Source organism: Neophocaena asiaeorientalis, unplaced genomic scaffold (genome assembly GCF_003031525.2).
Source record: "Neophocaena asiaeorientalis asiaeorientalis breed wild unplaced genomic scaffold, Neophocaena_asiaeorientalis_V1.1 scaffold283, whole genome shotgun sequence".
Taxonomy (NCBI): domain Eukaryota; kingdom Metazoa; phylum Chordata; class Mammalia; order Artiodactyla; family Phocoenidae; genus Neophocaena; species Neophocaena asiaeorientalis.
In genome coordinates this window covers 2179806-2200300 of record NW_020172827.1, presented here as the reverse complement: position 1 = coordinate 2200300, position 20495 = coordinate 2179806, and the positions used below count along the sequence as shown (strand labels likewise).

General features: G+C 41.7%; 1 protein-coding gene across 1 annotated transcript in view; it reads left to right on the top strand.

Moving 5' to 3' along the window:
* The window catches only part of LMX1A (LIM homeobox transcription factor 1 alpha), a 143782-nt gene that overhangs the window by 3453 nt on the left and 119834 nt on the right, over positions 1 to 20495 (top strand). The window lies entirely within an intron of this gene.

Sequence of the window (20495 nt, the reverse complement as noted above, 5' to 3'; positions counted from 1 at the left end):
TTTCCTGGTCAAAATAGTTCAGCAACGGGGACACTGACTTCACTGAGCTGTGCGGGGTATTGAAGCAAAGAAAAGTGGCTGAAACGGAGGCCTCTGTTTTTGTACCCGAGGACTGGATAAGTGACGGAGTGCCCTCGGGGCATGGGCAGGAGAATTCTGCATTTGTCACTGGTGAATGAAAGGGACAGCACTATATGAGGATAATCAAGGGAGGGTTAGTGTTCCTGAAAAGCAGTTCCTATCATGTTATTAAAAACACACCATGAAAGGAGGTGTCCAGGAGAAGTCTCAATATAACAGAAAGCTCTGGGAGAGAACAGAAATATCTTCTTGTCTGATTTGCCTGGGCTCTGAGGTTTACTACAGACTGACAAAGCAATCAGATCCAGTGACCACACACACAAAAATTCTTTCTACTGCTCAAACTCCTTTGCTATAGCAAGCTTGAATTTTACCCCCATGTGGATAGAGTACTGGGCATTTTGTTTTGTTTTGAAAAGATCATTTTACACTTTTCAGCACACAAAAAAATAGGTGTTTGATTTTGGATGCGTTGGGCAATACAGAAATATACAAAGAAGTGAAAATGCATCACCATTACCCAAAGTGGTGATTACGGTTTCAATTTTTTAAAAAAGAAGATGTGGTCGTATCGGTTCTTGATTGTTCAGTGCTCTAGTGTCTGAGCGAAAAGTGCCGTTTTTAGGTAATTAAGCAGATTTTGTGCACACAACTTCAAGTACCACCTTTGGATAAAGCTTCTGGTTGATTGCTCTTTTTTTCTTTCTTTTTTCTTTTTTTCCCCTGTTGCTTTTCGTCTGAAGGTTTTGGGATTGTGTAGTCCCAATCTTTATCTTTGTGCTTATAGATGACTGAAATGTCCACATCCTTCAGGCACAACACTGGCAAATTCAAAAGTATGGGAGCTTAGGAAAGGATTTGGGTGGTGAATTTCTATTGTTTGTGAAAAAAAAAAAATCACGAATCAAAGAAGGCTTAAGGGTCAACACAGCTGTCTGGCCAGTCAAATCTTCTTTAAGGAAGTCAGGCTGTGTCAAGAGGAGAAGAAACAGTTGTTGTAAAGTACTTAACACAACAATGTCCCCTCCATTTCAGCCTCCCAGGTTTGGAGCGGTTTGGGCTTATTAGCCCACTAGGGTCAGTTCTCCCCGCACAAAGCTATTTCTGCAAAGGGAAAATTGCAGGGATCAACTTGCCAGCTGTTGGCCAGAACCAAGCAGATTTTACAGAGTAGTGTGAGCTACATTGTTTGGAGAGGTGTTGATGCTACAGTGAGGGTTTTTAATTTTGATTTTAACATATATTTTGGAAACACAGATGGCCAAAATGGAGTTGCTTGTCTCTTTAGTTCACTGTCAGCACTTGTCTGTGCCCAGAGCCTCCACTGTTTTTTTCTGATTAATTTTATTCCGTTTTTCTCTCCTCTGTCCCCCATCCCAATCCCGTTCTTCTTTAACCAAGCAGGGCTGTAATATATTTAATAATCTTAATGGCATTCATCTGCGTGGTAGTTGCTATAAGAGAAGAGAGCGTGGTTTGTTTGTTTGTTTGTTTTAAAATTAGGCTCAAGACAAATTCCTTTATTCAACAAGCTCTTGGAGCTTCTACAGGCAAGGCACTAGGCTAGGGGATAGGAGGATACTGAGAAAAAGTCTTGGAGCCTGCCTTCAGGAGGCTTATATTATAGCCTAGCACTTTTTCCATCTATATTATCCTAACTATTGAATATTTCTTGAAAACCTCTACTGAGACTGCAGGACTAAGTATTGAATAGAAACTGTCTGGAATGACCAGAAATTTATCCTCCAGGAGGATGCAATTCAATTTTAGATAGTAGTCATGAAACAGTCACAGAGAGCACATTTCCTCTTTAACAAATACATTTGTAAAAATAATTTTTGCTTTCTTTCTTTGGATCTTTTTAAAAATTTGAGGCCCAGCCAAGGCAAGTGGAAAGGAAATTAAGATGGAAGTTAAAGTGATCGGACAATGGTGGTGGTAAATGATGGAACAGTTCATCGAAAATGAATATTCAGGCAGTGCCCTTGTCTCCAAAATTCACGGAGTTCAAATGCTGTTTTTACACATCAAAATAAAAGAACATATAGCTAATGCACAGTCTTCAGTGAAGTTCATAAACATAACATTAACCGAGTGGGCTTATCCTATTTATGTTAGCCATTTGTATGTGCATTTCTGGCCATTGAGCACTGTTGCATTTGAATTTATTAGCTGCCTATTCGTGGTGTCAGGCAGCCAGTTAAAAAGTGAAAATTCTACTCTGTCAACTAGTCGTTGCACCTTCTTGATGTCAAACACCATATTTGTCTAATTTTAAAGAATTGAATTGACAGTGGCATCTTAGGCGTACAGCCATTCGTTTGAAGACTTCAGGGTATTTTGTTAAATATTTGTCTCATACACTGTGACACTCTTAGGAATAGTTTATCTCCTCAGCATCCAAAACAAATAAGCATTTAAGGCTGGAGTGCGGAAAACTGATTTATGAATGTCCAGAAATTAAGAACTGGAGGTGACCTTTATTGTTCGTGACGTGCCGTCAAAGAAAAATAAGTAGTTCGGTGGGATGGTACATGCACAGAATTGATGAAGGGGCATCATGTCACGTAAAACATCAGGATGCTGTAGGTGTGGGTATTCAGACGTTGGACTCAGCTGTCTTCGGTGTTCCCGAAAGTTAGCAGACAGCCAAAGTATTTTCCAGCCTGGGGAGCTTCTACTTACATAACTCTTGTTCCCTATTTAACTGAGTCCTCTAGGATCTGGTTAGTTTGGAGTTTTCCCTGAATTTGTTCCAAACAAATACTGCAGTTGGACTTACGTTGGAGAAAGAAGAGGCTGCTGAATAACAGGAATGTGGTAATACAATAGATAATTAAGCCTTCTGGAAGGGATCCCACATTTAAATCAAGTTTATATTGTTACTTTCATGTGCCTGGCGGCTCTGTGTGTCAGGCGGGGCCCTCTCGCCTCACATATGAAGTTTATCATTACCCCTTAGATTGTTCTGGACATCCTAGGAGCAGTGTGGGATAGTACTGCTGTCATCAGGGCTGCTCTTATAACATCATAACTCCCCACATGTCAGCAAAGGGCAGGCCTTGGGAAACCGTCTCTCAGAGGGCCAGTCCGTGTTTTTCTCCCCTTTCTTTTAGAGCAGACCAGTTTTTCTGAAGGAAGGGACTCCAGTGAAGCAAAGTACATATCCCTCACTTAGAGCTTTCTCTGTCTTTTTCTTTCGACCTGGTGATTGGCAGCCCCGAGGAGAGAATGGCTGAGGTAATGATTTCTTTTAGGATCAGTAATGAACTAATACTGCATTTTATCAAGGTAGTGTAGGCTGTATGTGTAGGGAGGAGGGTTAGTTTGGTTTTATTACTGTGACATTACTTGGAGATCAAAATTGGGCATCAGTTCCTCATAAAAGAAGCCCACAGATGAAATTACAGAGGCAGTTGTTAGATTTTTACTCTATCTTTTGTTGGCCTCACTCCTGGCATAATAAAAGTTAGGAATATAAAAATCAAACACAGCTAGGTAATAAATTGATGTCTGCATTAAATTGCAGGGGGGCTTAGCTTGGGATAAGCACCGTCCATGGGCTGTGGCTGTGTTTGTGCAGGCTAACTTATCTCTTTTTTTATTTAGAGGGTGATTGGAAACACTCCTTGTTCAGAGGTGTGTTTTCTCTTTTTATATGTATTGGTCCGTAGGTAGGACTTTCTGAATCTCAGACTTAAAATGTTGAAATAAAATTAGAGAGCAGGAGTAGATATTAATAGTATTCTGGGGATTAGATATGAACATTGCCTTTCAGAGTAGACTTGTGGGATTCTTTTGATCCTTAACGTAAATGGAGCACATTAAAAAAGTTATTTATCCAATCCAGTTTTACATTTTGTAGAGTTCTGGGATTTTGTCATCCACCTGGCTAAGGAGTTGCTTTTGCTGTTCAGATTTCAGTGACAAGAGCTTTTCTGATAGTTCATTGTTTGTCTTGCTTTTTGGTTTCATTTTTCTTATTTATAACTTTTGTGTGACCTAAAATACTGTTACTGATTTTTGAGAGCCCTCTTTATTATTGTGTTTTAATTCTGGGAAGGTTTTTTTGGAATTAACGAGTAGGTACTGTTTCTCTAATGAGAACAATTCCATTCATTAAATTATCAGCTAATTAATTTTTATGGTCAAAGAAATTATTTGGGTCCTACTGTTCAGAAGTGAGAAAATAGACAAGGGTTTAAAATACTCATTATATTGCCGGGAATTTATTAAAGCTTCTTAAATTGATATACAAAATGTCATTGTTGCTTTATATCAAGATCGAAGATTCAACCCATATTGAATCACGTTAATTTGATTGTTAAATATAGTTGTACAATACTGGGAAATGAACTATGGGGGGAAAAGTGCAATCACATCCACTATAGAAAGGTTTAAAAGTAATTTCCGCCTTAACTATGAAATCTTAGCTTTACTTTAATGCTTTGCAATTTTTTTTTTTATACCTTTCTAACTTGGAAATTTAAATGCCCATATCTTCAGATGGGAGTTCTTGGTAAGCCACTTGCAGGGTGGGGTATGGAGGATTGGGGGCTGTATGGGGTGGGCAGTGCCACCCCTCACCCCACCCTGCACAGAAGCAGAAAGGGTCCTATGTGGGAGAACCCTGTCCAGTTTCCAGCATGCCTGAGGCTTCCCCCTAGGAATGAATGCCCTGTATGTTTTTCTGAAAGTTTCTTAGCAATGTGTAGATCAGCGTTGCCAGCAGCCTTTTCAGATTCAGTTTGGGGAAGCTGGTAATTTTAGGAACAAAATGTAGAAAAGGTTCTGGAGAAAAGAGGCCCTTTTCTCCTTTGTGCCTGTTTTCTGGAACCCACAGAAAAACTTGGTACGCCTCGCGATTTACATTTTCTCCTTCGTCTCCTTGACTAGTGCGATGTGGGACAGTTTAGTCAATTTATGACAATTAGAATTAGTTATATTATCATTGACCAACGTCAGCCGCAGCTTTGTGTCTCTTTGTCGTATATTAAATGAAACCCAGCCAACTGTCTTGCTGAAATGAAGCAAACACCTTCCAAATGTCAAATTGTTATTTTAGTCAAGCACAATTATCTGTCTCTATATTTTTAACCAAGATGAAATTAATAAAATTGCTGTGGCCCTGGCATTAATTAGCAGGAGGATTAGAGCTATATCAGCTAAAAAGGAGGTGTAAACACTATAATCTTGCTGCATGTTTGTTTTCACACTACTGAAAATAAATAAAATGAGACTTAGGATAGGGATTAAGTTTCTTTTGGCATTAGACAGCAGATGCAATTGGAATGCAGCAGAAACAGTGAAGTATTAGTGAAGACATTATCAGAGGAATAAAACTGTGGCCCAACACTGGTTTCCTACCAATTTCTGGTAGACTGGGTCCCATTGCAAACAGCCCCATCTGGGCAGTTAAAAGAGGATTTTTAAAACCTACTTCCGTGCTGTACTTTTCAGTCGCGAACCAAGGCAACCAGATCATCTGTAGAGCTTGTCACCTGGCTGCCGTGCTCGGGTTCGCTAGAATTTAATGGAACCCTTGCCAGATCCCCCATTATTGCACTATAATGTCATAACAACTAAAAATACAAAATGGACCGTGCTTCTCTTAGTCCTTAGCTGAAGTCACATGAAAGAGTTTGGTCTCTTCTAGCCTTTCAAGATTCCAGTTGGGGGATCCTATTTTTGGATAACAGTAAATATGTCTGGCTTTTCAGACTCTCTAGGCCTCCAGTGGCTTTCTACCCTGATGGATTTGTATTTTATCATCATTACCCTATAATGGACAAACCCTGGTAGGTATCTGGCCACTGTGGATCGGACTGCCTTGTCTCATGGGCCAGTTAAACTCTTCATATTAAAAAAAGATCTTTGACATCCAGCAGTGCTAGGAATGGGCCACATGCCATATCTGACTTCACATCTAGCCCCATCCCATTCTGCCTCCCCCTCACTCCCCTATGTCCTGTAGAATTCTACTAACTTGACTCTTGCAAGCACGTGATATTACTTAACACCAGCTCATCAACTGCCTCATGTCTCCCCCATGCCAAGTTTATGGACTGTTGGTCCTCTTTTAATTTTTCTCACTTGGAGGAGACAGATTCATCTTTTAGAGACACAGCATAATGGTCCACCCAGTTGTGGAGCAGAGCTCAGCTACAATACCCGGTGAGGGGCATTAAAACACTCAGGTTTGCATGATCCCATGACCACACTCTTTGGGTGACCAACTGGGGCCCCTGGACATATTTCTGAGTGTGCCTGGCACCTTCATGGATGCTGGGTTATGTTTTTCAGTGGGTCGGAGAAGTGCCTGAGTCTGATGTTGTCACCAGTAAACCAGGACGAGGAGTCGTTTGGTGAGAAGCCTGGCTAGCGCTCTGATAGCGTGTACTCACTCTCAACTTTTTTTTGCTGCTTCTTTGGGTGTCACACTTCTCCAACCTGGAAAGACCCATCCTTTATCTCTTGAGCACCAGGGTCTGCTGCTGCAGTGAGAAGGGATCTCTGGAGCAGCCTCCTCTCCTAGTTCCATGTGGCCCCTTCAGTTACACGGTAGCCACTCCTCGACTCACAATTCTCTTGCCTGCTCCCTGTCAAGCCTCAGGAACTTTTAAAAGGATTTTTCAAAACAAAACAAAACAAAACACCCCCTCCTGAACTCCAGATTAGCCTCTTAAGCTCATTAAAGTTCCTTTAAATACCAAAATGTTGGGCTCCTGGGGACTCTCCCCCCAAACCATATTTTCATTCTTAACATGTTGTCATCATTTGGTGTGCAGCAGATTAGGGCCAGCTCCCTCTGGGCCCATAAACAGTCCCCTCTCTCTCTGTAGGAGGGTCCAAATATGTCTTTGTTTGAGTACTCAACAGCCTAAACCTGAGTGGAAGCTGATGCCGGCTTGGCCTGGGGCCCCCAGCTCCAGGGTAGAGAAGGGGTTGATGTCACTGGGGACAGGGTGGGGCCCGGAAAAGGGAATGGGCAGGTGAGTGGACAAAGTGTGGCTCATACAGTTTTCAGGAGTTTGGTAGTCATTGAGCCCTCTCCCAGTCGCCGTGGAGACCCAGTGATGGGCGAGATTTAAAGGATTGTCCTTGCCCTAGAGAGTCAGCATGGCTTTGGGATCCCTTTTAGCTAGGACCCAACAGAAACACTAGAGCCCAGTTTCTGTTCAGCTGCCATGCATTGCTGGTCATCATCGTCCAGAGGTGGATTTTTACAGCTACACCTGCCTTTTGCCTGATGCTCTCTCTTTTATTGCAGCCTCTTTTCCAAAGGGCCTCCTTAATACGTCCCACCCCGGTCTCTGTCATTTCAGGCTTCCTTCCTTAAAGCTGGCTCTTGGGGAGAGCTTTCTGGTTTTGACAGTGGAACAAATCCTTTTTAACATAACCATCGAGAGTTTCCTCCCCTGCTGCTTGCTCCCCCTCCCCCTCCTCACTCTGTAGCAGGGATTCCTGTTGTGCACGTATTCCCCAGTACCACGCGCAGTGATGGATACCGTCTTCACAGGGATAAGGGCTCAGCTCTTCAGAGACATAAGCCATGCCATGCTAGTGCCTCATGGGCGGCACCATGAAGTAGACACTGGAAATCCAAAGGGGAAGAACATCCCAGGAGACCCTTCCCTGCGTGTCTTTGGCGGGAGTGTTGCTTGGTTTCTGCAACTATCTTTCCCCCTGGGGCTCTATGCACCTGGAAGCCCCGAGTTCAACCACAGCATGGGTTTTCCAGCCCCATTTTCAGAATCTCAGCTCAGCCTTGCCTTCTTGCGTGTCTTATGCTCAGAACCTATCTTATGACCTTTTAACTTTCAAATTATGCTGTGTGCAGGCTAGAGCCTGCTCTCCGCTAGCTGTCAAAATGGAGAGGATGTTATGAAATAATTCACATTGGGATGGACTGTGATATTCTTCCAAAGATACTTTTTAACTGGAAGGGTGTTCAGTCAAATTATTTTCTTTGTGTTCTGTTATTGGTTGGGTTCTTCTATTTTAAAAGTCCACGTCCAGAGATGGAAGGGGTTGGACAGGTGGATATGAATGGTTTGGGCACTCCACAGCTCTCTGCATTACTGGGAAAATAATATGAAACACATGTCCTACTGTCAAGAGATATCCAAGCCACAATTTCCTCATCTATACAAAGGAATAGAATAATAACAGCCTCATAGGGTTATTGTGAGGATTAAATAAGGTAATGAACTTGAAAAGCCTTTTGGTAAAATGTGGAGAACTATACAGGCTTGGGTATTATTATTGTTGGTTTTTTAATATGAGTAAAAGAATACATATTCTTAGAAGCTGTGTACAATAACACAGTCTAGTGGTTAAGAGCATAAACTCTGGAGCCAGAGTGTCTGGGACCAAATCCTTGCTCTGCTGCTCACTAGCTGTGTTACCTTGGGTGAAGGTCATGCTTTCTCTGTGCCTGTTTCCTCTCTCTAAAATGGGGATAAGAATAGTATCAACCTCAGAAACTTCCAGTTATAACATACATAAGTACTAGGGGTGTAATACACAATATGATAAATATAATTAACAGTGCTGTATGTCATATGTGAACATTATTAAGAGAGTAAATCCTAAGAATCCTCGTCACAAGGAAAAATATTTTTTTCCTATTTATAAAAAGTTTGTATCTATATGAAATGATGGATATTCATTAAACTTACTGTGGCAATCGTTTCATGATGTATGTAAGTCAAGTCATTATGTTGTACACCTTAAACTTATGCAGTGCTATATGTTAATTATATCTCAATAAAACTAGAATAAAAAAATTGTACTAACCAACCTCATAGGATCATTTTGGCTTAGTATTTTTAAAGCATGCAGATCAACGATTGACTCATAGAAAATGCCATCAAAGGATGTGTTGAAAAAAAATGTATCTTTTTGAATCTTCAGAGAACCTTCACAGATATTATCTTTATTGGACATTACAACAATTTAAAAAGTTAGATAAGGAGAGGTTTTCTTTTTTCTTTTTTTTTTTTCCCCTTGCATTTTGTAGCTGAGAGAGAAGCTGGGATGCTATCCGAAGCCTCTGACTCCTGGTCCAATGGCCTTTCCACTAAATCACACCATCTGCTCCTTGAATTCTGGTGTTCACACCCCAGTGAGATCACAATTCTCAGTCTGTCCTATTCAACTAGCTCTTGGAAAACAAGTCCCCACCTGCTAGATACTTGAGCTTTCCGGCAGCCTTCCGACGGTCAGCTGTTTATATATTCTGTGGTTTTAAAGGAAGTTTTCTGGATTTGGGGAATGCCTGAGTGAGTGAGTGTGTGTGTGTGTGTGTGTGTGTGTGCGCGAAAGCTGCTAGCGTACACTCATCACTCCTGTTTATCAAACTCCTCCGCAAGCGCAAAGCTGTCCTACCCATCCCTCCTATCCCATCCCATCTGCATTGGTCTCCACTGTCTGCCAGCATCGCTGTTCTTCCACACCAGAAGAATGACACAAAGGGAGACAAGCATCCGTTTACCTCCTCTCCAGCTCCCAGAGTTTGCTATTGGTGACTTTTGTTCTGGGAGCCTGTCTGCACATTTGGCAGCAGAACTGTTAACTATCAGATCTGGAGCCTTCTAGGCATACTTCCATTGGGACTAGCCAGCAGCTGTCCATCCATTCCTCAGATAACCCCTTTCCAAGTTTTCTTCTGAACTGTGCTGTATTTTCAAACAAGCCTCAGCCTCAGCTAGGAAAGATCCCACTGTGCCCCCGTGTGAGGCTGATTTCCCAAACTATTCGCTCCCTCTTGTTTATTACTTGGCCTGGCTGTATCGAAAAAGGGATAATGGAATCTTGGGTTTTGAGGAAATTAAGTATTCCTGTATTGTATTATTTCTCTCACCACTGCCGACACTTGGTTCCCTTAAAGGTAGGTCCAGTCAATTTTAGAGAGATGAAATGTACATTTGAATTTAATCTCTGTAAACTGACGTTTAATGAAACTAGAGATTTCAGGTAATACACCAGCAATTGGAATGCTCTTTACCTAGTTGTATGTGCATTTCTCAAATTTAGAACTAAATGGAATCTTATAAACAGTTGGTTCATTAATTAAATTACTCATGCATTCCTTTAATCATCAGACTTATTAAATTCCTGTATGTGACAGATATGTAAAAATGAATAAAACAAAGCACTGATGTATTAACAGTCTAGCAGAGATTGCTTAGTGACATAAATTAAACAGAGGCTTGAAAGAAGAGTAAACTTGTTTTAAGAGAGGCATGGCCACTGGGACTGAGTACCAGCTTGTCTAAATCCCTTGGTTCCCTATTGCTATGTGCTATTCATTATCTTTACAGTGCTTATCATAATTTGAAGTACATATTTATTTGTTGGTTTGCTATCTGTCTGTGTCACAAGATCATAAGCTCAGTGAGGACAGGGACCTTCCTCTTTCTGTTTTTTTTTTGTTGTTGCGGTACGCGGGCCTCTCACTGTTGTGGCCTCTCCCACTGCGGAGCACAGGCTCCGGATGCGCAGGCTCAGCGGCCATGGCTCACGGGCCCAGCCGCTCCACGGCATGTGGGATCTTCCCGGACCGGGGCACGAACCCGTGTCCCCTGCATCGGCAGGCGGACTCTCAACCACTGCGCCACCAGGGAAGCCCCCTCGCTTTGTTTTTTAACTCCTGTATCTTCAGCATCTTGCATGGTTCTCAACAGATAATAGGCATTAGACATGTTGGCTGAATGGATAAATGCATCAATGAATGACTTGCTTGGGGTTGTTGAAAAGGCTTCATGGAAGAGGTGATATGTTAATTGGCTCTTGGAGCGTGAATGGGAATGTGAACCATTCAGGTGGAGATGTCCAGGAGGCAGTTGTAAAAGAAGATCTAGAAACTATCCTGGACAAGAAGCTTTAGGATATGTTATCATATAAATATGAGGAGTGCCCAAGGGGATCCTACACAGAGTGAGAAGAGGCTCAAGGGTGTAGCTTTGGGGAGCCCTGGGAGAAGCTGTGATGAAATGGCACGGATGCAGGAGAAAATGCCAGGGTGAGTGGGCTTCTGGAGGACAGGGCAGAGGTGGGGAATTTTAAAATGTAGGGCCACCTATTTGCTCTTGGAATTGGCAGTTAGTCAGTGGTAACCTTATCAAGAATAGCTTTGTCAGAAGCTTGGAGGGATCAGGACAGCATTTTAATGGGTTTTACAATAAAAGAAAGAAGAAATGGAGTGATATGGCCAACTTTTTTGAGAAGATGGGTAGTGGAAGAAAGATGGGAGGGAAAACAGTACCTGGGGTAGAGGTAGAATAAAGGGAAGATGTTTTAGGATGGGGTGGTTTTGAGGCTATATGATGGCTAAGGTGAGTTTTGCCAGGAAAGGAAAGTGGCTGAGGATCTGGGAGAGAGAGGGGCCTCCAGTTCATAGAGGAAAGGCTTGGGGAGGGTCAGGGATACATCTAGGGTACATGTTGAACTCCTGCTTTGGTCTTTCCTAACCATTCATTCCCTTTGTTCTTTTGTGCATTTCTCTGTGGATTAGCCAGAGCTGATCATCACTGAACAGAGGCCAGCAGAAGGTGGGTCCATTTCCCAACTCTCCTCAGGATCTCTTGTAAGGTGGCTACTGCAGCTTCCCACGTAGCTTCTTTCTCGAGGTCACTCTGGTTCATGGGCGGGGGGGTGACAGCAGAGTGGGGCTGCAAGCTTGAGTCCTTCTTCAGATCCAGTTGTCTTGGTGTAAAACTTACTTATCATCTTCCTGTTTCTGCTCCTCGTTCGTGAAGATCTCTGTTTGGTTACAGCATAGTCCAAGGTATACAGTATGCGGCTGATTCCCCAGGACACGTGTTCACATCTCCCCAGGCCAGGAACTAGTCAGTTGTGCTTGGCAACTAGACCATCCATACACCTGTCCATTGATAGGCTTTTGCTTCCCGTGATTCTCAGGAGAACATTCAAGAGAGGGGAGTCCGGGATGGGGACACCATCCTCCTTATTGACCAGACCACAGTGGCTTGGTCTCTTAACCCACTATCGCTCTGTTTTACAGTCTTATTCATATGGTTGGTTCGTATATTTACTTTCCCAGACTGGAGGCTAGAGTGACCTATAGTGGAGAACCGTGGGTTTTCAGAATCCTTGAGCTTCAGTAATTCCTTTGCCTCTGCTTTATCTGGGTGGGCCCGGGCAAATCATTTAACCTCCTTGAGATTCTCCCATTAGCCTCAGCGCCTTTACCTCGAGCTCTCTGAGGTCTGGAGCCTGATGTGTACAGTGGGGGAATGGGAATGTTTTTGACAAGGAGCGGGAGAGCGGTGTATGGTTGGGTGGGAATCCTTCCTTAGGTCTAGGGCTGTCGTATCTGTGTGACCCTAGGAGAGGAAAGGTGACAGGGTCATAAGGGGCCCGGCCGCCTAACTTAGAAGGAAATTAAACTAAAATTGGTGCTATCAAGGAAGCTGAGTATTTTCCAGTGGCTCTGCCTCTGTAGCCAGTAAATTCAGTGGAAAATATATCATTCAGTGATGTGTTATCTGATATCATAGACACCCAGCCGATTCATGGGATGAATTTTTCTGCTTGTCACCTGGCTGTAAGAGCTCCATTTAGACCGAGCTCAGTAGTGCTGGAAGGGAGAATTGGGTGGAGACTGTAATACAAACTGCAATACTTCGTGACGTATTCATTTTCAGTTTCCCTCTTGACAGTGAAAGGGCAAGGGCCAAACGGAATGTACTCTTTTAAATGGCAACATGGACACAGTGGGATTGCTGGAAAGCCGTTAGTAGCCAAACCTAGTGAATATCAGCTCAGGTAAACGCTCTTCATCACTGGCCCCTTTTCTCCAACTCAATTATTAAGGGAGTTCCCCAACGAACTCCTTTAAAATTTTAACGATGTATGTACGGTATTGCAGAGGTTGAACTGTCACGATGAGGTGATTTCAGCTTTACCCTGACGTTGCTGGTTAATTAGAGAGGAAAGAAGGTTCTGAAGCTCGTATTACCTGTAACGTGGTAAGACCCACCATCAATAAAGTCACATGCCATGGAATCCAGGGAGCTCATATTCCTGCCTTTTTACCAGATTGAGCTAATTCTGGGGACAAGATGGAGGGAGAATATGTCCTGTCTGTGGCCCTCCAATTGTTTGTGGCTTTCGTCCAGATAGCACTTATTCTTAGAATTGAATAGTGTTTTTAGGAGAAGCTAATGGAGAGATTTGTATCCAGGGCCTTGGTTTGATGTTGTAATTGTGCCTAGGAGGTCGGTCAGTCCTCGACAGCCACCTGTAGCCTTCTTGAACATGAAGCATGTGCTCTGAGTTGCTCTTTTTGGGGGTAGTAACACAAACACACGCAGACCGTATTCTGTCCCTTTGTGTAACTGAGGACGTACATAAGTGGGATCACTGGGCAAGGTCAGAGTTGTAACTTGTGGCCAGATAACTGAGTCAATGTCTCTTGGTTTCCATGGAGACCCAACCCATGTCTTCAGACTTACCAGCACCAAGGGATAAGTAAATGAGCTAATCAGCCACAACCAAGCTTAAAATCCAGGGACATCCGTACACAGTGAGTGATCTGCATATGCAGGTCTGTAATGGGGAGTACAGCTGGGGGTGAGGATGGTGTGGTACAGTGGCTGGCACTTCCCAGGTTGGTGGCTTCTGTCTTACATGGCACGTCTCCATGTACCTCACTGAGAGCCTAACTGAGGGATCATTCAGCATTTAGGAGTCCTGTATTTCAAGGGTCATTTCTAATTTTAAAACCCTATTTGATATCGGATATCCTGGGGCTTTTTTAAAAGCCCATTTCTTATTTGGCTTTTTAAAAGTGGGAATTCAGATTATTATCATTTTTCATGTAAGGTCAGTTTTCCCTTCTAAAAGGTGACCCCAACTTGACTCGGTTTCTTTTCTCTTTGCTTTGAATTTACCGTTTAATTAAGGAGATTGATATATTCAGGGTAAGATTTAGGATTGTGGCCCATCCCTCAGTTTTGGTCAGCCTGAAAGTAAATTTTAACTTTCATTTACTTTACTTATTCAGCTAATATTTGTTGAACACCTGCTGTGGGCATTGTTATAGGCACTTGGGGTAGAGCAGTGAACAATAAGAGAATTCCTGACTTTACGGAGCTTACCTTCTAGAGGGGAGGAAAGACAATAAACAAACAAATAAAATATGCCTCCCCCCAGATCTCCCCAAGTTTGACTCCTTCATGTGTTTACTCAGATATCCAGGTATTTAATATTACAACCCACCCTGACACTCTTCATTCTCCTGTAACTTCTATATATTTCCTTTTTCCAGCTGCTAATCACCTTCTAGGTTACACTGTAATATATTTCTTTATTATGCCAATATATTGTTCCCCCCATTAGACTCTAAGCCCATGAGAACAGTGATACAGGTTTTGCCTCATTTAATAAAACACTTTGCTTTATTGTGCTCCGCAGAGATTGTGTTTTTTTACAAATTGGTTTGTGGCAACCCTGCATCGAGCAAGTCTGTTCGTGCCATTTTTCCAACAGCATTTGCTCACTTTGTGTCTCATTTTGGTAATTCTCGCGATATTTCAAACTTTTCCGCTGATTTTAGATTTGTTACGGTGATCTGTAATCAGTGATCTCTGATGTTACTATTGCAAAAAGATTACGACTCACTGAAGGCTCAGACAATGGTTAGGGTTTTTTAGCAATAAAGTATTTTTAAATTAAGGTATGCACATTTTTTTAGACATAATGCTATTTGCACACTTAATAGACTACAGTATAGTGTATACGTAACCTGTATATGTACTGGGAAGCCAAAAAATTTGTGTGACTCACTCTGTTGTGCCAATCGCTTTACTGTGGTGGTCTGGAACTGAACCTGCAATATCCCTGAGGTGTGTCTGTATTTATTTTGTTCACTGATGAGAGCCTGGAACATAGTTTTGTTTACTAGTCTGATGCCTGGAACATAATAGGTACCCAGTGATCGTTGTGGAAGGCTTGGAGTAATTTGATTCATCAGTAAAGCTGTCTTAGACCCATGGTGGACAAAAGTGAAGGCAAGAGGATGATTCCAAGATATTCCACCTGAGCTGAGTACCTTTACTGAGATGGCCAAGAGGTGAGGAGAGCAGGGGAGAGGCAACAGTTGGGGAGGCCAGACTTTTCTTGTGTGTGGACAAGATAACACATCTACTTCTTAGCTCCATTATTTTATTCCTTAAAAACCTACATAGAAACCAAAAAGGAGGGGGAAATGTAAAGGAGGTGAGTGAAAAACCCAGCAGTGTTGATGTTTGGAAACCCTATTTGGAATAGAGGTTTTTAAACCCAGGTTTTGCGTCAGAATATTCATGAATCCCTTGCCTTATTTTCCCAGGAGAGAGAGAAAGAGAGAGAGAGAGAGAGAGAGAGAGAGAGAGAGAGAGAGAGAGAGAGAAAGGGAGGGAGAGAGTGTGTGTGTCTGTGTGTGTCTGTTTCTGGGGTTTTCCATCAGATCCTGGAATCTTCTTGTGGTCCCCAAATGGTTAAGAGTTAGTAATCTGGAAGAAAAGGAAAGTTTTAGGCAGATTCTCACACGGAGATTGCAGCATCTTAAGAATGGGCGGCAGAAAGACCCCCTGCTTCCCCACACAGACAAGGGTTCAAATCCCAGCTCTGTTACTTGGCAAATTAACCTCTGAGAAATCTTCCCCTTTATTGCTAAAAGGCAGAAACTGTCTCTTTACCTATGTTATAGGGATTAAAAATTATGCATGTCTATCCAGCATCTAGTAAAGATCCTCACTAGATGGCAGCTAATTATACTAATTTACTCACTAATGTTTAGCACTGCCAGCCAATTGTAGATTGTGCCGCAGTTTTATTCTGAAACCAGTGGTTTGTTTCTTTCATTACTCTTAAACCTCAGCATTACTTTTCTAAGATTCTCAGTGGATATACCTAATATTTTAAAAAGACATAAAGGCAGACGGATTGCCTTGTGAAGTAAAAACACACATCAGATTTCAGAAGGAAAAATCAAGAGCAAGAAGTACTTGGTTTGAGAACAGGAGCTTTAAAACAGATAAAATCTACTTACCCTTGTTGGTTCATATGAACTGACTGATAAACTTAAGCTGCAGGCATCCAGTATTTATTTGTTACATTAATCCTAAACTGAAAGATAATTAGCAAATTTGTTAAGTAGGCTTATGTTTACTCTTCCTTGCCAACAATTATGATCATTTGTTGGCAACTGAAGGTTGAACTGAGTTCTACGGACTTGATTACAGCTGTCAGGAGGAAATAATGCATTTGAATTTCACAAACCTGTGAACTTTCCAGGTCTGGTATGATATTTAACAGAGGCTCAGTCTCTTTCAGAAGGTACCTGTAATGACAAGACTTACCAACTTATTGATCATCCTTTTGAAATGAGGCCATAGAATAAACCGTAATTAATCAGTTTGCTAATAGTAATTTTGTGAATGGGCATATACGCCAATTTTCAAATGTATCTATGGCACTAATTATGCATATGCTGTGTGTTTTAGCTTTTATGAGAGAGTCCAAAATCTTTGAATCTGTATTGTATTTAAAACATCCCATATGATTTCTCTCAACCTTTCTAATATTTACTTGGAATCTACCATGCAAAACTAGTGACACTGGACTTTGAGAGCCTGAAAGAGAGAAAAGCCTAGAGAGTCTGTGAAAACAGACACTATATCATGTGATCATCACCACAGTCTCATTTGAGATGAGGAAATTGAGGCTCAAAGAGGCTAAATGATGGTCCCAGTGTTACATGGGTTCTGAGCCGTGTAGATGGGAAGCAGGCTCAGGCTTTCTAATGGCAAGTCCAGTGCTCTTTGCCATGTCACAGCTGCTTTGTCTGTGTGGCAAAGCCCTGGAGATGCTGCCTATTCTAATCATCAGGCTGTGTGGAAAGGCCATGCCAATTTCTTCTGTGAAGATTTAAATTCAAGCAGTTCTGGGACAGTTCTGTTGCTGAGCAGACAGGTTTAAGCTGCTCTCCGAGAATAAGTGAAGTGATTTTTCTGGACACAGTAACGCAAAAATTCCGTCTGATTACCTGACACAGTGAGCATCGATTGAGAAACAAAACCAGCAATGATGCTGTGTTAACTTGGAAAATTGTCCGTTCCATCATTTCTTCTGGGTTTGGGTGCATGTATAGATTTGAACTTTATGTATCCTGAGTGTAAAAAAAATTATATGTATTATATATGAACTTATGTATATATGCATATATACTTATACATGTGGAATCATTGGATTTTAGAGATGGAAGGTACTTCATAGGTCATGGATAGTATAATAGTTAAGGAAAGAAGATTTCCTGATTTTTAATCTTTGTTTTTAAAGTACCACTCCTGTGGACAGCATTTAGCTGAGTCTTGCTTTTTTATCCATTCTGATAATCTCTTTCTTTTGATTGAATTGTTTAGTCCACTAGCATTTAATGTAATTATTGATATAGTTGGATTTCAGTCTACCATTTTGCTATTATTATTACTTACTTTCTATTTATGCACTCTGTGTTTTGTTCTCCATTTTTCCTTTCTTTTTTTTAGAATTTCATTTTTATTTACTTAGTGGCTTTTTAATTATACCTCCTTAGATTATTATTAACTTTTTCTTGGTGGTTGCTCCCAGGATTACAGTATGCATACATAACTGTTCACGATGTCCTTAGAGTTAATATGGTACCAATGCACATAACATGTAAGAATCTTTGAACTGCTGTATACATCTATTTACTCTTTTACCCTGTTCTTTTTTGCTATAGTTGTTAGTCTTTTTCATTTTTTTCTTTCTGTTTGTCAGATTGGATAACTTCTACTTACCTATATTTAAGTTCATTGACACTTTCTTCGTCATCTCCAATCTGCTGTTAGGCCAATCCAGTGAATTTTTATTTCAGATAGTGTACTTTTTAGTTCTAGAGCTGCTCTGCCCAGTACAGTAGCCACTAGCAACATGTGACTATTTAAATCTAATTCATTAAAATTAAATACAGTTTAAAAATTTAGTTCTTCGGTTGCAGTAGTCACGTTGTAAGAACTCAATGGCCACATGTAGGTAGTGACACATGGTTTTGGACAGAAAAGATATAAAACATTTCTATTATTACAGAAAGTTGTATTGGACAATGCTGTTAAAAATCTCCATTTGATTCTTTTTTATAGTTTGAATTTCTGTGATGTTAGTTCCTATCTTTTCATTCTCTTTAAGCATATTTTTCTTTATGTCCTTGATCATAGTTATAATACATGCTTTAAAATCCCTATGAGCTAATTCTAAAATCTGGATCATTTTGGGGGTGATCTCTGTTGATTTTCTTTTCTCTTGAGTATGGGTCATATTAATAATTTTATATTGTATCCTGGACATGATACATTATAGATAACCTGAATCCTTATGTTCCCTCAAAGAGTATTTGTATTTTATTTTAAGAAATTTCCAGTTGGTAGTTAACTTGGATCAACTCAAACTGTAAACTCTGTCTTCCCTTTGGTGGGCCACACATGGAATCTCAGTTCAGTTCTCTGATCCTTAATTGGCAACTTGGAGTCTACCCAGCACACATGGGGTTCAGGGACCAGCTAGAGATTTGGGGCTCCCCCTCTCTGGGTAGTTCCAGGTTTCTTTTCTCGCTTTTAGCTGCTGTGGTTGCCCTAAATTCTGTCCTTTGGTCCTGTTGGCCAGTAAGACTGCGGCTTTTTCATCTGAGTTTCTGAGTCACTCTGTGTGACTAAAAGCTGTAAAAACAGGAAAATTACCCAGTTCTAGTCAATTCCTCCATGCACTGATTCCTCTTCAATGTCTGCCTGCTTTGGGTCTTCATCTGGTATCTTCACATAGTTGTTTCCTATATTTTGCCTAGAGTTCCTAGTTATCTGTGGGAGAGCTGGTTTGATGGGATCTACTTAGTCATTGCTGAAGAGGAACCTTATTTCTGATCTTGAATCAGCCACTTACCATATGACCTTGTTACTTACTACCTTTTATGCTTCAGTTCTCTTGTTTGTAAAATGGGAATAATACTACCTACTTTGTAAGATGAAATAAGTGCAGTAAGGGCACTTAGAGTTATTTCTGGCATAGAGACATTGCTCCATGTTAGCTGCTGTTAATATTACGAGTCCCGCCGTCTCATTTAGCATCTGTGGAAATCATATAGCTGAGCGGTGACAGAGACAGCACTGGAGCCCTAATCTCCAGCTGGGCTGCACATACACTCCATGTACATACACAAGAAATATAGCAGTCTTAAAGATAAGTTATCATTTGCCCATCAGTAACATTTTTAATTATTCAGTGTGTTATAACTCTATAAATTATTTTGTTTCCATGGGAATGACTTTTTTTGAGAGGTGTTTCCATGGGAATGATTCTTTTGAGGGGTGGGTGAAAGGCCAGTCTGACAGATCCTAGTACTAATAGCCTTTTCTGTTAGACTCCACAAAAAATTTCGTTTCCCATTTTGTTCCCCATTTTGCTACCCTTTATTCACCTACATCACTGTGAGGCTTTTGGGGGGAAGTTATTCTGGCATATGGGCACTTACTACCTTCAACTACATTGTTGTGTTTTCTTTTCCTGTTTAATGGGACTGTTCAATTCCACTCTCTTTCCTTTGTGCATGAATTAATCTTCCCAGACCCATGTCATGCTCGTTGCCTTTCACTGAATGGCCTTCAGGTTGCTGACCTGTCTTAGGGTCAGAGAAGCCCAGTCTTGCTTAGAGATCAAGCCAGGTCTTTGCATATCCAGCTATCGGCTCAGGGCTCTCTTTTACCATGGGGTAAGGTCTTCCCTGATGTACGTTGATACAGTCATGCCCACCGTTTTGGATTTTGAAATTTCTGCCCCAGAGAAATAAATTTCTTCTCTCCTGGCAATTGGACCATGAGCTGAGATTGTCCTCGGAAGCCATATTCTTTCCACGTGGGCTTGAGATAAAACAGAAGACCCAAGAGAGTTGGGGAATACAGTATGCGTTTCCCTTTGTTATGCAGCAGGAAACCTAGTACACACTGGAAACACATTGGAAACCTAGAACACACTGGAAAGGTGAAGTCTGCCCTAATTGTCTCTGTGAGTATGACTGCATTGCTTAAACTCAGTCACTTTCAGAGCCTCATTCTCACAGTTGGGCCTCCAGCAGGATGCCGGCCATCATGGGCATGGGTGCACAAGCCCTAGAGCTGGCCCTGCCAGGTGAATCACCTGTTTGTCTTTGCTGGGTTCCTGGCCAGCTGCTGGGACAGACTTGCAGTGGGGTGAGGGCACCGTGGAGGTATAATGGAGAGCTTGCTTTCCAGCCTGTGGGGCTTGTATGTTGGGCTCACTTGTACCCACTTGTCCACATGAGGGAGATAGCCCTGTGCCCAGCGACAGGATGACAGCCGTGCACATCCCTCTGC